Source organism: Dipodomys spectabilis, unplaced genomic scaffold, assembly GCF_019054845.1.
Source record: "Dipodomys spectabilis isolate Male_0828 unplaced genomic scaffold, ASM1905484v1 ptg000350l, whole genome shotgun sequence".
Taxonomy (NCBI): Eukaryota; Metazoa; Chordata; class Mammalia; order Rodentia; family Heteromyidae; genus Dipodomys; species Dipodomys spectabilis.
Genome location: NW_024871027.1, coordinates 177,895 through 192,560, shown reverse-complemented (window position 1 = coordinate 192,560; position 14,666 = coordinate 177,895). Strand labels below are relative to the sequence as shown.

General features: G+C 37.3%; 1 non-coding gene across 1 annotated transcript; it reads left to right on the top strand.

Annotated features, from left to right (window-relative positions):
- The first annotated feature begins 908 nt into the window (after positions 1-908).
- LOC122095424 lies at positions 909-1,014 on the top strand. The gene has a single exon (XR_006145129.1). It is a non-coding gene; the product is annotated as a U6 spliceosomal RNA (small nuclear RNA).
- Positions 1,015-14,666: the final 13,652 nt, after the last annotated feature.

Here is a 14,666-nt window from a genome sequence, read left to right as displayed (position 1 = left end):
TTTAATCAATATTTTGTTTTTAGTTTTGCTCTTTGTACATTCACATGCACCTATGAAATATGGTATGGCCATCCCAATAATATTCTCAAAGTACCTCTTAATCACTACTCACAAAAATTTGTATTATATTACAACAAGGAAAAAATGCTATAAATAAAGCAAACAATAATTAAATATTAATGATTACTAAAATAAAAAAGAAAACAATTACCAGGGTTTTCAGTATTTGAAGTGCACACAGTAGATTTTACTATTTTCTCATATTCTTGTACATTTAAAACTGGATAAAGCTATGAGTAGCTTTTAAATTTACCCACTAAGATTACTATTTATAGTTCATCTCACCATTTGTATGTGTCTTATATCATTATTTGTTCATCACAAACATATAACGTAAGGGAGCCCTAAAGGTTTAACAGAAACTGTGTACTTAAAATTTTACCTCTTCACTCTGCTTCTTTACACAGTCTTTGCAACTTCTCATTAGTAAAGTTTCTATAAACTATGAAATGTACATACTTACTAGTACATGCTACCAGAAAAATTATATACTTTATCGAAAAATTTTATGACCTGCAAACAGTCTTGATTTTGCCATATCTAAGCAAATCCAAAAATGAAACATATTTAAAACATTAAAACTTTTAACAAACCTTAACATTTGCTGCAATGATCATTATGACAGGTGCCTTGTGTAGAATAATTGAATTCCTCTTCCTACACATCTCATGAACAACAAATATCTGGAATTATTTTGTTTTTGGCATGTCAATCTTGACTTTATTCTTAAATGTGTGCTTATGTAAGAAATACATGGTTCTAAAATTTCACAATTCTTTTTAACTTATTTGTGTTGAATTGTCTAGTTTAGGAAAATCAATTACACTTTACATATAAAAAAATGTTCTGTGCTCAATTTGGCTGCACATACACTAAAATTGGAACATATAGAGAAGATTAGCATGGTCCCTGCACAAGGATGACACGCAACTTAGTGAATCGTTCCATATTTTTAAAACAACAGATGCTGGAAGGGATGTGGCAAGAAGGGAAGCCTATTGCATTCTTGGTGTGAGTGTACACTTGTTCATCCACTTTGGAAAGTAGTTTGGAGGTTCCTCAAAAGACTCCACGTAGAGCTCCCCTATTACACAGCAATCCCACTTTTGGGCATTCATCCAAATGATCACAAACAAGTCCATACTAAAACAACCACCACAGCAGTGTTTACTGTAGCATTATTTGCCATAGCTAAGATATGGAACCAACCCCGATGCCCCTCAGTAGAAGAATGGATCAAGAAAACGTTCTGTGTGTGTGTGTGTGTGTGTGTGTGTGTGTGTGTGTGTGTGTGTGTGTGTGTGTGAATGTACACTTACACAACCACTTTAGAAAGCACTCTGGTGAGTCCTCAGAAAGCTAAATATTGACGCTCCTTATGGCCCACTCATACCACTTCTAGGCATCTATCCTCAACAACAGGTACCAATATTCAAGGACACATGCACCTCCATGTTTATCGCAGCACTGTTCACAGTAGCCAGGATATGAAAACAACCCATATGTCCCACCAGAGATGAATGGATCCAAAAACTGTGGTAACTATACACAACGGAATATTTTCCAGTCATTAGAAAGGACAAAATAATGACATTAGCAGGGAAATCAATCAAGCTACAAGAAATCATGTTGAGTGAGGTAAGCCAAAAGCAAAGAGACAAACAGCACATGGCCTCTGTGATAAGTGGATTTTAAATCCAAAATGTAAGGTGATATGACAAAATTAACAACACTTAAGAAACCAAGGACTTCCACTCATCTGATTGAATCACTACTAAATAACCCCATTCTGCTGATCAAATGTGCACACTGAAGTGAAACCAGGAAGACGACAGAGAACTAGAGGGAATCAGGGAAAAACATACAACAGCTGGATCCATCAGCTGCAATGGACATTGACCAAGATGAAATAAGCAACTCAATGTCACTGAAGGGAAGGAGGGAACAAGTGGGAAACAGGGAACAGCTGATGCTCTGCAAAACAAAGAAATGTACGTATTTCAAAACAAATGAAGTATACATATGGAAGAAATAACTCTATTGCAAAGCTCAGAGAACTCATAAATGTTGTAGACCATGATAGACAATTTGCTCCATCAAAGTTAGAATGTGTTTGTGACTTTAACTAAGCATCACTATCCCACAATATTGTGAAATTTGGGAATTTATGTAACCACTTAATCACAATAAAAACATTTGAAAAAATGATGAAGGTGGAAAACTAAGTTGCTCTAAAAAACAAAAAAGGAAAATGTTCTGTGTGTATATGTGTGTACACACACACACACACACACACACACATATTACATATATATACATATATATGTATATATATTAATTCTATGCCTCCGTCAGAAAGAATGACATTGCCCAATTTGTTAGGAAATGGAAAGACTTGGAAAAAAATTATATTAACTGATGTAAGCCAAGTCCAAAGAAACATAGGTCCCATGGTATCCCTTATATGCAATAACTAGTATATGTCTGGGATAAGCAGAAAAGTTGAAAAAGCTATGTGTATATGATAGATAAGTTGATGTTAAGCTAAATGACCCCCAAGATAGAGGCACAAGTGGTTTTTCTTTTTTGCTGTTGTTTCTCACATATTTATAATGTACGATGTGATTTTTTTATATGTTTCCTCCCCAAGAGTATAACCCCTGTTTTCAATTTATTTGATGTTGGTGCATCTGCATCTTGTATATACACTTCTTTAATTTGGGGAGGGAAATGGAAAAAACAACATGCTTAAATAGGAATACAGTTTGACCCATTGTATAACAATAGATGCACAAGACATTATTTTGAAAAACGAACTTTATAATTTAGGCTGGGGACATTGGGTGGGCCTTGTGAGTGTGAGGAGTGTAGGTGGAGGTGGAAGGGAAGCAATGGTGGGGGGAAAACAAGGGAGGAGGTAACAATGTTTGATAGGAAATGTACTTATTACTTTGATCATGTAACTATAACCCCTCTGTACAGTATTTTTACAACAAAAATGTACAAAAATGTTTTGAGATGGAAGTTTATGTTGCCTATTTTACCCATATAATATCGTTAACAAAGAAATTAATGCAAAATACTGATATGAAGATATTTTGAAAAAGTGAGTGTGTGTGCATTCCTGCATGTTGGCATGCTCAGAGTTTGAAATCAGGGCTTCAAGGTCTCGCTACATCTTTCTCTCTAGATTGGTGAGCTACTATATGAGCTACATCTCCATTCCTGGCCCTTTGCTGGTTCATTAAAATTTTTGAAAAATAATCTCATGAATTTATTTTGCCCTGATTTGCTTCCAAATGTTATCCACAGATCTCAGTCTCCTGAGTAGGTATCCCAAGAAGTTAGGATTACAGGTGTAACAAACCAGCACAAGGCTTTCAGAATAATTTTAAAAGTAGAAGAAAATTTACTTCACAGGGGCCTGTTTTATCATCTCCTAGTTTTAAAGCATTTTGGATTGATTATATGTGATTTTTTTCATTCTTGAATTCTTAAAATACAATAAGTGATGATATTTAAAATATTTAGTACTTTTTAAAAACGATACTGGAACTATGGGACAGAAGAAATTTGCATGACTTTGGACCATAATTTATAAGCTCAGCTCTGTGCATGATAACCCAATGTCACCAACACAGTCTGTGTTGAAGACAAAATGTAACAGAAAACAATCACCATGGGCAATAATTGCTATGCTATTATTCCTTGGACAATATGAATATTGAATTGAGAGTATCAGAGAATGGAGAGAATTTATCTACCTTTTTGTATTGCTGAAAGACTTCTGGAAAATTTGACTCATCTCCTTCCACACTGTGTGTCCTGGGCCATGCACTTACTTCCTTTAATTACAATTTTTTCCAACACTGAAATGGTAATAACATTAGCATTATAACGAATTTTATCTTAAGAATTAAGGGTTCTTAGAATGTTGAACTCTTTCTCATTCTTGTAGAGGCATTATCAGATGAGAAGAACTGTAATTTTTTGTTTGCTTACTTCCATTTGTTCTTCAGATTGAAATCTGAACTACTTAAGACTGAAAGCAACCAAAATTAGACATGCAGGCTTTGGAAAGAGCCATCAATGTAAAATAAATAAAATACATATAGCTATGTAACAGGTCTAACTAAATTGTTGTATAGTCTCAATTATAAACAGAAAATGATTTAAGCAATATCATGTTATTGAAAATTGAAAAACGTTAGGAGTTGCTTAATTTTTTCTTTTTTACTACCTTGAATTAATTATTTTTGTATACAGAGATTAAAGATGAGATTAACAAGAAACTTGATTTAAAATGGACAAAAGTTTGAATAGACATGTTTTCCATAAACCCCTCTATATTACCAGTGGGTTTACCAGTTGTGTTTAATACAACTTCTGTGCTGGCTTAATGCTTTGTGAGCAGAAGTCATTAGAGAAATGTAATTCAAAATTACTATGATACTACTTTATAACTATTATAACTCTTATCAAAAAAAAAATCAAAGGAACCAGGTGTGGTGGTAAAGGTTTGTAATTCCAAGCATTTAGGAGGTCGGATTTCAGTCTTAAGACAGTCTGGGGTACTGAAGATAGTAAAAACTTGGCCTTTATTACCTTTTAAGTAAAAGGTAATAATGTTGGTGAGAGTGTGAGGAAAAGGAAATTTTCTACACTATTGGTCAAAATACAGGTTAGTATTCTCCTTGTAGAAAGTAGTATGCAGTTTTCTAAAGAAATCATAGTTGAAATATCATCTGAACCACCAATCATGTGATTATTTCTCTCTGGGTAACTCGAAAATATATCTGTAGTTCATTGTTATTCACATTATTCACAACAACAGCCAAGATATAAATCAAAGTTCAGTGTTGAAATATACTAATAAACAACTGTGGTACATGCACAAATATCTTTTTGTTTCATCCTTAAAATAACAAGAGACTTCTCCCATTAGCCACAACTTACAATGACCTGAAAGATGTATTCGAAATGAAGAAAAATGTTATGTTCTGATCTTTGTAAACACACACACACACACACACACACACACACACACACACACACACACACACACACACACACACCATCCTCAAATAGTAAGACAGAATTTTTTTTTTAAAAAAAGTAAAGCAAAGTGGAACTTCTGGGGCATTTAGTTCACACTGCATAAGATACTAGATATACATTATGACCAGGTATAGAGTTGTAATGTACAACATGAGGATACAGGGGACAACATTGGCCTTACATACGAATATATCTAAGTAAGTAGGAGTTGTTCTTCCTAGTAGTGGTTACTCTTTTAGTTGTTCTTCCTTCTATAATGGATAAGATGAATGTAATTCTTTAAGTATACCTGCCGATTTTCAGAAATAATAACAAACAATATAGCAATAATGTTGCACTCTCAACATAGAACAAAATGTCAAATTAAAATACATGAGATTATCCTTGATGTAAACTAATTATTACAAATAAGGGAAACCATGGGACCTATGTTTCTTTAAGTCTGGGATACTTCACTTAATATGATTTTTCCAAGATCTTCCATTTCCTTATAAATGTGGTGGTCACATTCTTTATAATGGAAGAATATTTTTCCATGTGTGTATACCTGTGTTTGTGTGTGTGTGTGTGAGTGTGTGTGTGTGTGTGTGTGTGTGTGTGTGTGTGTGTCGTTTTTGGTAAATATTACTGTGGTACACAGTAGTAGCTTTACTGTGGCCTTGTTTGTGATCACCTGGTTATATGCCCAGAAGTGGGATAACTGGGTAATAGGGGAGCATTATTGTGTACATCAAGGATAATCTTAGTAGATGAGCAGAATAGCTCAATAGCTAAGTACATATGATCGTATAAGGTGATTCCAAGTGAAATGAACTCCAAGACATGTTCTTTGTTGTTGTTTTTTTTTGTCGGTCGTGGGGCTTGAACTCTGGGTCTGGGCGCTGTCCCTCAGCTATTCAGCTCAAGGCGAGCACTCTACCACTTGAGCTACAGCGCCACTTCTGGTTTTCTGGTGGTTTATTGGAGATAGGAGTGTCACGGTCTTTCCTGCCCGGGCTGGCTTTGAACCACGATCCTCAGATCTCACCCTCCTGAGTAGCTAGGATTACATGCGTGAGCCACCAGCGCCCGGCTTGTTGTTGTTGTTTTTCTTAATGTACTATGTGATTTCTTTTTATCCTTTTGTGTTTTCCCCACCTATGGTTTATCCCCTGTAGTCACTGTATTTGATTTTGATACCCTGGGTATTTTAAATATGTTGATCTGAACTAGGGAAGGGAAAGGAAAATAAAACAAAATGGTGAGACAAAGGACAAAGGGGGAACCTATGCAACAGTAGTACTCACAAGACAATATGTTGTAAATAATCTTGGGGGGGCGTTAGGAATGAAGAGGGAGAAAAATAGGGGAAAATGTAACAAGTTAGAAAAAAATAAATTAATTACCTTACTTATGTAACTATATCCCATCTGTACATTACCTTGACAATAAAATTTAAATAAAAAAAAATATAAGAGAGCAGCAATACAGGAGATGGGAGTGGGGGAAATACTGTAGTATCATAGAGTAGAACAGCTGTGGAAAGCAGTAATTTTACATTAACATAGCAAGTAATAAACTAACATACAGATTTTCAGCCTCATGTCAGTCATTAAAAAGGAAAAACAAAATACACAATCAGCAAACCAATAGAGATAAAATAGAAAACTAAACAATTAAGATGAAGAGATGACTTGGACCAAGAATAACAAATGACACAATTAGGAAACAAATAAGAAGCTGCTGGGTTGGGAAGGTGGCTCAGTGGTAGAGTGCTTGCCTTGCATACCTGAGGCCTGGGTTTGATTCTCAGCACCACATAATCAAAAAGAAAAAAACCAGAAGTGGTGCTCTATTTCAAGTGGTAGAGCACTAGCCTTGAGCTGAAGTGCTGAGGCATGGCGCCAAGGCCCAGAGTTCAGGACCCACAATCGGACCCAAAAAATAAAATAAAAAAAATAACAAGCTGCTAAGTTTTAAAATGAGCACCCTTAATTCTATTGACTTGTTTACATCACAATTTTATAGAAGTATAATTCAAATCACAGTTTAATAGCATATCATTTTAATAATAGTTTACTTATTATTAATTTCTTAATATTGAATGTTTAATATATAATTTTAATTTCAGCAGCTATAGAAAAGAAAGTGAAAATAATTTTAATAATATATTTATGAATTGTAAAATTGAGAAGCATAAGAATTTAAACAAATAACATATCATTATTGCTTCATTTCTGTGATTTAATGTAATACTTCAAAGTGTATTCTACACTTAGCACTCATCTTAACATCAAAGAATAAATTGTTGCACATGATACTTGGTATTAGTTGGAAGGGTTCAGCACTGTGGTAAAATTCACACCTCATAGTACACGAGGGTATGAACCCTCTCATATAGCTTAAATTAAGGAAAATTGATTTCTACATGCATGTTAAATTCTTGCCTAGGTGACATCTATAAAATTATATACACGAGGACTATTTCAGATGATTCTTAAAAGTCATATTCATTAATTGAATTTTTATTACTACATACCAAATATTTACAGAGAGACTGAATTTTTGAGTAGATGATGTTGTATGTGTGCCAAAGTATACGTATTAAGGCTTATTTTATATTCCTGACATTGTTTCTAGAGTTGGATTTATTTGTCCATTACGGGTTAAGTGTACTATATTGGATATATGAAAGTAAAGTGAATGTTTAGTCCATTAATACGTTGTCTAATCCCAATATAAATTATCCATCTGTTTGAAGTAATGAAAATAACAACAGATAAAAGCAAGATAAATGAGTCTGTAGTAGACAAGTATTTACACCATTATTTTGAAAGTTGGTCCTCTTTTACACAACAGAATGTTCTTGAGAATATGTGTCCCAGGCTGGCCACAACTGAAGAATATTATGGTTTGATCGATCATAAAAGAAGGAAGGAAGGTTCTCCTTCCTTCCAAATGTCTGATTCCAGGAATGTGATCTACTTTATGGTGCCTACTTGGAAATGAACTTTTTTCAGAGTCAACCTTGAACAGCCATCTTGATAGACGACTTCTGTAAGTGGTTAGAAAGCATTATTGATGAATTTGCAAGGATGCCTGATTGCCTCATTTTGAGACAATTAACAGGAATTTAATCAGTTGTTCTTTGTATCTTTAGGAGAAAAACCCATTGACTCTAGGCCAGCGGATCACAGGGGTCCAGAGAAACTTCTAACTTGAATAGTAATCCTAGATATCTGAAACAAAACACACACACACACACACACACACACACACACACACACACACACACACACACAGACTCCAGTAAGCACAGCCAGGCAGGGTTGCTATCACAGCCTACATGAAGTCAGGCAAAAAACAGAAGCTGAGAGTCATTTAGTTGATAACTAATATATTTTTTTATGAGGCAGACTCACATGAGACTCCAGAGAGAGGATCAGAAAGACTGATCAGAGACTAAAATTGGTCACTGAAAGATTGGAAAGTAGAATTCCTTGTAGAACAAGTAAATCATAGAAAGCTTGTGCATGTAAGAACAAGATAGAATACCAAATTCCAGAAATGCACATTTTCTTAAAAGTCAGCTTAATGAATTATCAGCGCAAATCTTTAAATTCTAAAGTATTTGACCACATGTGGGAGAAGGTTGAAAAGAAAGAAAATTTCATCACTTTATTAGGAAGTCTAATATCACATTAGGAAGTAATCAAGCACAGATTTGTAATAAAAAGAGAAAACAATTATTCCAAATGCGGGTTTCATTTCCTTTGATGTAAAAGTTCTTAAATTAGCTGCTAGCAATTACCACACAATTGATCCAGTCCCCCAGCTGAGTTGATATTGACTGCAGTATTACCACATGAAGGAAAAGAGAAAATTTACAAATGTCTGATGAAATGAGGTAAATGTGAAGTGTTCTAATAGTAGTATCTGAGGTTTAGACACAGGTGAAGAGGTGGATTTTCTTTTCTAAAAATCCCCCATTTTTACCTTGTGCCAGTGGCTCACAGCTGTATCCTAGCTACTCAGGAAACTGAGATCTAAGGACTATGGTTCAAAGCCAGCCTGAGCAAGAAAGACCCTGAGACTATTATTTCCATTTAGCCATCAGAAAACCAGAAGTGGCACTGTCCCTCAAGTATTAGAGCACTCATCTTGAGTTGAAGAGTTCAGGGACAGTGCCCAAGTCCAGACTACAAGCCCCTCGAACAGCAACAACAACAAAATCTCCCTTTCATGGATTACCTACATCTCTTCCTAACATTCATCAAAGGAGCCATTTTATCACCCACTACATTTAAGTCCTAATCTAGCTAGTGCAAATAGATTGATTTGGTATCTTATATAAAACGGTTCATGTTTGCAGAAACAAATACCAGCAGTGGTAACTTTTTTCCAGTCCTTGAACTCTGGGCCTGAGCCCTGAACATGGTTATGCTGGTAGCTTTTATGTGAGCTTGTTTGTTATTTATTGGATTACTGCCCATGAGGGGAATTACTGGGTCTTAAGGGAGATCTATATTTACTCTTTCAGAAAACTCCGTACTGCATTCCACAGTGGTTGAACATGTTTAATTTCCCACCAACAGTGTAATAGAGTTCCCAATTGGCTACATCCATGCCAGCGTTTGCTATTGTTAGTTTTCTTAGTAATGGCCATTCTAGTGGACGAGGTAGAATCTGTCTTGTTTACTTATAGATTTGTATGTATCTTCTAGCTACAATACTTGTTTACTTATAGATTTGTATGTATCTTCTAGCTACAATAAAGGAATGAATACATGAAACCTATATTGCTCTGAGTCGGCATTCCTTTCTCTTTTCTCTTAATATAATTTCCCAAACCTTTCATTTTCCTTAGACTGGTGAAAAGTCATCTTTCTGATGGGTGAATATAATTCCATTGTGTGTGTGTGTGTGTGTGTGTGTGTGTGTGTGTGAGTGTTTGTGTGTGTAAGATGACTATAGTGCCATGAATTAATTTCTAAGCATTCTGTTTCATCTGTAATTTTGTAAGTTGATGATAAAACTTTCAAAAATATCCAAACACATAAGATTGGAACTCAGATATGTTATTGGGAAAACAGATAATTGCTCTAGCTGGGAAATTTTGTGTGTGTGTGTGTGTGTGTGTGTGTGTGTGTGTGTATGCACCCACCACAGGTGTTCAAATCAGGCCTGGGCCCTGTCGTTAGCTTATTCTGTGGAAGTATGGCACTAAACCACGTAGCACAGGCTTTCTTCTGGCTTTTTAGTAGTTATTTTGAGATAAATATCTCATGGATTTTCCTGTCTGGACTTAATCTTCTGATCCCCAGCAATCCTTGGGTTAGTGTTACTGTGGGTGCTACCACAAAGTGACAGTTCATTAAACTGGGAGCAATATGGAAGTAGTTGTGCAAGATATGAAGTAATCAGTTCATTAATGTGGGAGTAACAGGATCAAATTTGATTGCCTTCAAACACATTATTTCAGATGTGTTTAACTGAAGCCCAAAGCATAATCCAAACCTATTATCCACACTGTATGAAGTAGCACATATTCATGGTGTAGAATATGTACAATGAATTAAATCCTGAATCAAAAGACTTTGTTGGGTTTGCACCAAAGAAATAGATTGTCATTGAAATGAAGTCCAGACTGGAGGCCTGTAGCGAGCAGGAGAGCATCTGCTTAGTGTGTGTCCAACCCCCAGGACCATAAAAAAGTAGAAGGGAAAGTGTAAGAGAAAGAGGAAAGGAAAGGAGGAGGAAGGGGTAAGAGAGGAGGAAGGGCATAGCAGGAGGGAGAAGAGAAGGGGACAGGGAGAAAGTAGAGGTAGGAGAGAAGGAAGAGGGAAACAGGACCCTGGGGAAGAGGAGCAGGAGAGGAGACAGGAGGAGGAAGATAAATGCAATATAACAGCAAGAATTGTTGGAAAACATTTTGCATTAGTGATTTGCATGTGCATGGCAGGATTATTTTCTAATCAGAGACAGCTAGCACAGTGACAATATGGGTGATACCTGTTGCTCAGTCATTTTATTCTCTTTCTTCTGTGAGCAGTTCAGAAGATATGCTGAGTTTGGTTCGGTGTTTGCTTCAGGATTTCTCTTTCATGAATCAAACAATGGAAGGAAATAATTGCAACTTCCCTTAATTAAAAAAGAATAGAAGCTATATTTATTTGTATTACAATGCATGAAAGAATCCTGGAGATTTCTGGTTAATTCAGAGGGCCCATGCAAAAATATAATACAAGAGGAAATTAAAAGTGCTTTTAACGTATAATAGGTTATCATTGATGAAAAGTTTTACTGGATTTTTTCGTTTTTCTTTTTGTTTTTTTGTTTTTGTTTTTGCCAGTTGTTCATTGCTCCAAGTCACCACGTGAAACTCCATTTCTGTAGTCCCTGTGGGTGTGGGTGACTCCTCAGGTCACCCATTGAGATGTGTGGCCAACTCCTTTACAGTGGATATGCAGTGAGTGGATGTGTGTGCATGCTCCCCAGCATTGCCAGATGAGTCATGGCCACACTTCCCACCTAAATTCCCAGTCTCAGTTGCTCCATTTCACCCAGGAACTGGCAGCCATGGGTCTAGAGTTGAGGCCACTGCTGCCTTCTCCTCCTCCAGCTGTGCTGGTAGTGGTCTTCTGTACTCCTGAGTGCGTGGCCCATCCTAGGGAGACTCTATTCTGGGGTCACTGCCTGCCCCCGTGAGTGCGGGTTGGGGGACACCATGTTTGTACACTGCACAGTCCATGGGTAAAGGAAGGCTGGGGATGCTGTCTGCCCCCTTGGGGCCAGGCTGCCCAGCCGTGGTTCACCTCATCAGTCTTTAAGGGGGTCTGGGTACTGGAGCCATGTGTTGACCCCTCTGCCAGCTGGCTTGTGACAGCTGCAACAGCTCAGGAACTTGGAGCCCCTTCAGCATATCTGTGGACCTCCATTTTCTGGTCCTTGTGGACTCTGGTACAGGGCCAACCCTACATATGCCAATCAGTGCCAGAGAAGCCTGGACTTGCAGCACACCAGCTGCAGCACCGAGGGAATGAAGCCCCTCTTGCTTTGCTGTGTGGCCTCCTCTGTTGCCCTTCTGGCCCACATGGGCCCAGCTCTGGGTGCCATTCCAGGGATACTCCATTTGGAGGCAATGGGGTCACCCCCTACCGTCGTTGGTCTCCAAAGCAGGGGAAAGGACTTGGCCTTGGCAATGTAGGCTACACAGATGGAAGGCAGGACTTGGCGTCTGCCCTGCCTTCCCCCCTGGCTTTGGCACCTGAGTCTGGGTTGCTTGGTTTGGTCACTAATGGAACCTTGTTGGCTACAGCCCACCGGAAAGGTCCTGGACCTGCTGCAGCAGCAATGCGGTGTCCTGGATCCCCTTAGAGTCACCACATGGAACTTTGATGGGTCTACTTGGGCTGGGTGTGGGTTTCATCTCAGGACTCCAATTAAGAATTGCCACTCCCCTGCAAGCAAGAGGTGCCACATATAATATCTACTTTCTAACATTTTCCTTCACTGAGATAAACAGAACTTGCAGATATAAATAAGTTTTATAAAAACAAAATATATAACCTATATCACTTCAACCTTCTAAATCATTATAATATTTTAATCCAATAGGAATTCTGTCTGTAATTATTTATTTTACATTTGAATGTAACTAATGTAATGTATTTTGTGTGTATTTTACTATTCTAGTATAATTTCATTTGCACTACTTACATACAATTTTTTTCAAATTCTGAGATTCAATCACGTGTTTATGGATAAGTGTTTTGTTGTACTTTTATTTCAGTTTTCCATTACAGCCTTATGAATACAAACAATAAGATCCATTCTTGCTAATGTAAAGTTCAATGATTTTGGACTAGAGAATCGAGGATATAGTATTACATATCATACAGTAATGTGTATCACTTTGTTTATTACTGCTCCATAAAATAATTAATAATTCAGGTGGCAGCCACTTCATCTGGCATGCTCGTCTGTCTGGTGAAGTAGGATCTTAGTGGCAGCCTGCCCATATCAGGCCATTGCAGCCACTTTCCTGGGACTGTGGGAGAAGATCAGGGTACACCTGCTGTTCAGCTAGGGCAGCAACCCGGATGATGCTGTGTGAATGACACAGTGTCACTAACTCACATCTAACACATGCTTGCACCATGGGCTTGGGCCCTGAGGATCAGCCCCTGGGAGCACACACACACCGGGGGCAAGGGGCGCCTACCTAGGAAGGTGTGCAGACCAAACAGAAGCTACTCTGCAGATTGGCTGGTACAGTATTTATTTTCCTTAGAGCAAGGGACAATTCTGCTCTGCTGTGGGGAGAAAACAAGAAAGACAGACCCAGGAGGGTGAAGCCAACTTTTGTACTCAGGCTGGCAAGGAAACTTTCCTCCATGCACTCTCCAGCAGGCTCATGAAGTCGTTCCATGAATCTTGTCCATGAAGTAGCAGCCAGGGACACTCATGTCTGGTACTCCTGGCTGCTCTTTTGGGTTTGTTTGTTCATTTATACAGACAGCCCCTCCTTCAGACAGCAGAGTTATTCTGGGTTTTGTAAAACGTTCTGCATATGAGCATTCCCAATGTTTGGTTTTTGCATTATTTCTTATAAATGCTTTGTGAAATTTGTGTTTTAGGTGTTGTGGTGTGAGAGAAGGACCAGATTATGAACATAGTTTCCTACCAGTCTTTCATTTAAAAACGAAAACAGATTCTCTATAAAAATGCCTATCAAGAAGTAAATTTGAGAGGGAAAAAAAAGGCTGTATTCTCATAAGATCAAAATTTGCTAGTTTTATATGCATGTTTTATGCACTCAAAATACAATTAAGTAACTCACTATCTAGGAACAATTGTCCAGAGCTAAGAGTTAAGTGTCTGGGAGCTAGAGGCAAGGTGTTTGTGAGCTTTATCCAAAGGGAGGGAAGAAAGTTAAAATTCATAATTGACTTTGTAGAATCAAGGTGGCAAATCAAAATGACAATCACAATAAACTTCTTTGCTATTCGGGGTCTTTCATTGTTCCATATGAATTTTTGGATTGCTTCTTCTATTTCATTGAAGAGTGCCATTGAGATATTGGTAGGAATCACATTGAATTTGGATACAGCCTTTCGCAGTATTGCCATTTTCATGATGTTAATCCTCCCAATCCAGGAGAATGGGAAGTTTCCCACATCCATAGCTCTGCTTTACTTTTCTTTTTCAGGTTTTTAAAGTTCCCATCATAGAGGTCCTTCACCTCTTAAGTTAACTCCTAGGTATTTTATTTTTTGTGCGGCTAGTTAAAAGGGGTTGCTTTCCTAATATCAGCTGCACTCTATCATTATTGGAATACAGGAAAACCTTTATTTTCTGAGGGTTAATTGTATAGTCTGCTAGTTTGCCAAAGTTTCTGATCAGCTCAAGTAACTTGGGAATGGAGTCCATGGGTTTCATTAAATACAAGACCATGTCATCTTCAAAGAGGGAGAGTTTTACTTCATTTTTGCTATTTGGAACCCCTTTAAGATTACATCTTATCTTATTGCCCCAGATAGCATTCTAATACTAAGTTGAAAAGGAGT